Source organism: Notamacropus eugenii, chromosome 3 (genome assembly GCF_028372415.1).
Source record: "Notamacropus eugenii isolate mMacEug1 chromosome 3, mMacEug1.pri_v2, whole genome shotgun sequence".
Classification (NCBI taxonomy): domain Eukaryota; kingdom Metazoa; phylum Chordata; class Mammalia; order Diprotodontia; family Macropodidae; genus Notamacropus; species Notamacropus eugenii.
In genome coordinates this window covers 260,044,468-260,047,086 of record NC_092874.1, presented here as the reverse complement: position 1 = coordinate 260,047,086, position 2,619 = coordinate 260,044,468, and the positions used below count along the sequence as shown (strand labels likewise).

The 2,619-nt window shown below is 35.2% G+C and overlaps 1 pseudogene; it reads left to right on the top strand.

Moving 5' to 3' along the window:
* The first annotated feature begins 779 nt into the window (after positions 1 to 779).
* LOC140531512 (myosin light polypeptide 6-like) lies at positions 780 to 1,231 on the top strand (annotated as a pseudogene).
* Positions 1,232 to 2,619: the final 1,388 nt, after the last annotated feature.

Sequence of the window (2,619 nt, the reverse complement as noted above, 5' to 3'; positions counted from 1 at the left end):
TGGATTGACATGTGAAAACATAATGCAAAATTAGAGGAAAATAGAATGTTGTGGTGGGTATTCCTTTCAAATATGTAGATTGGACTAGATGAACATTGAGCACTCTTCCAATTTATAACTTCTGTATTCTGTGATATATCTAATATAACTGTGGAAAAGAGGGAAATTCTTACCTATTCAACAAAGAGAAATTATGAGGCAACCTATTTTGGCAGATATGATTTTATAAAATTGAGGATTTCTGTACAACAGCAAGCAATGCATCCAGAATATAAAAGGGGGTGTGGGGGAATAGCTGAGGAAAAATATTTATCTTAAATATTTCTCATTAAAATCTATAAGGAAAAGATATAAATTTATGAGAGAATTATCTATTCTCCAATAGGAAAGTGATAAAGGGTATGAACAAGTAGTACTGAAAGAAAAAATATAGGTTATCTGTAGGCACCAAACAAATGTTTAAATACTCCAAGAATCAGAGAAATCCAAATTAAAATAACTTTGAACTACCTTATTACATTCATCTAGTTGGCAAAAATATTTATAAATGATAACATTCAATGCTGGTGAAATTGTGAAGAAACATATACTATTATACTACTAATGAAGTTGTAAATTGTTACAACCTCTTTGGAAAGTAGTATGATATTGCACATTAAGAGTTATAAAGCAGTTTATATCCTCTGAACTGGTGATCCCACTGCTCAGAATGTCAAGAAGTTATTGAAAAAGGAGGATTACACACGATAACAGCAGTATGAGCGAGTTGCTCGACCAAGATGTGTGACTTCACAGAGGGTCAGATAGCAGAGTTCAAGAAGGCCCTCCAGCTTTTGACCAACACGGGGTAGAAAGATCTCATACAGCCAGTGTGTAGATGCGATGTGAGCCCTGGGCCAGAACCCTCCCAATGCTGAGGTGTTCAAGGTCTTAGGGAATCCCAAGAATAATGAGATGAATGTGAAGATGCTCAGCTTTGAACACTTTCTGGCAATGCTGCAGACTGCAGAAAAGAATAAGGACCAGGGCACCTATGAAGACCATGTAGAAGGGCTTTGGGTGTTTCATAAGGAAGGGAATGCTACAGTCATGGCGGCTGAAACACAACACATTCTCATCACCCTGGGTGAGAAGATTTCAGAGGAAAGTGGAAGTGTTGGTGGGAGGGCATGAGCACACCAACAGTTGTATCAACTATGAAGAGCTAGTCTGGATGGTGCTGAATGGTTGAGAACAACTCCACTTTCCACAGAGAACTCCCTAACTAACTCAATGTGAAAATCATCCTCTTGCCCCTGAAGCAACTAACTACATTTTCAGAGTTACCAACATCCTTTCTTCCAACCCCCACCATATTTGGTTCTTTTTGATCTATTTGCTTTCTGCTTTCACCAAAAAAACTTGCTATCTACTTGAGAGAGACAGAGAGAAAGAGAGAGACAGAGACAGAAACAGAGAGACAGAGACAGAGACAGAGAGAAACAGAGAGAAAGAGAGAGAAAAACAGAGACAGAGACAGAGAGACAGGGAGACAGAGACCTATCTGTATTTGTAAGAGAAAAGAACTAGAAACAAAACATGTACCTAGCAATTGAGGAATAATTATAGAATTGCTAGTATATGAATGACAAAGATGGCGTTAAAAATGATAGATATAAAGAATTTGAAGATGTGAGAAGACATAAAATGATGCTGAGTTGAGAAAAGAGAATTAGAAAAAACAACGATTCTATCTTGGCATATTTGAACTTTTTGATGGTTAAGTTTAACTTTATAAACAAATTTTAATTGAAGTCAATTGTACACAACTTACTCAAAGAAACCGTTCTATATGTTAGTTCTTTGTGGAAAACATGAATATATATATATATATATGTATGTATGTATTCTGTTAAAAATCCTTTTTAGGTAAATTAAAATGAATTAATTAGGTGTTGCTGGAAAATTTCCAGTAAATTCCAAAATATTTCCTATAGGTAAAGATTATTGTTTTATTATTGATTTTTATTCAATTAATTTAGTTTCTACTCTCAAAGGGACAGGGTCTTAATTTTAAATGCTAATTTGCCTCAGTGGGGAAAAATGAAGATGATATTATAAGTAATGTTTAACTTTTTCTCTTTGAAAGAGTTATCTGCAGCCAACTCACACTCCAGGTAGATGAAGAGGTAAACAGATGACCATCTCTGGGGTAGTGGGTAGGAGAAAGGAAATCTTCCTCTCATCCACTGCATTAAGAAGATCCAGGGTTTTTCTTTTTTATTTTCTTTACTTCAACAATAACCAGTTTCCTCCTTACTAAACGGAGAATCAAGATTATTATTTAAAGAATAATTTTTTAAAAAAGACCTCTTCAACTCTAACAGCTTGTTTACACACAAACAGGACCCAGTTTCTGTTCTATTTCAAGGACTTCTCTGTTTCCATGACACTGCGATTCCAGTTGTCTATGTTGGGACTGACAATACTGCTGTGGTTTTGTTACCAGCATTTTAAGAAGGATCAGGATAGCTGTGTTTGGTTTTTTAAATTATTTTTAGAGGATAAGAATTTTAATGTCAATTGCAGGTCATAATTCCAGAGACACTAGAAGTCAAGGACATAAAATAACTGTGTGTG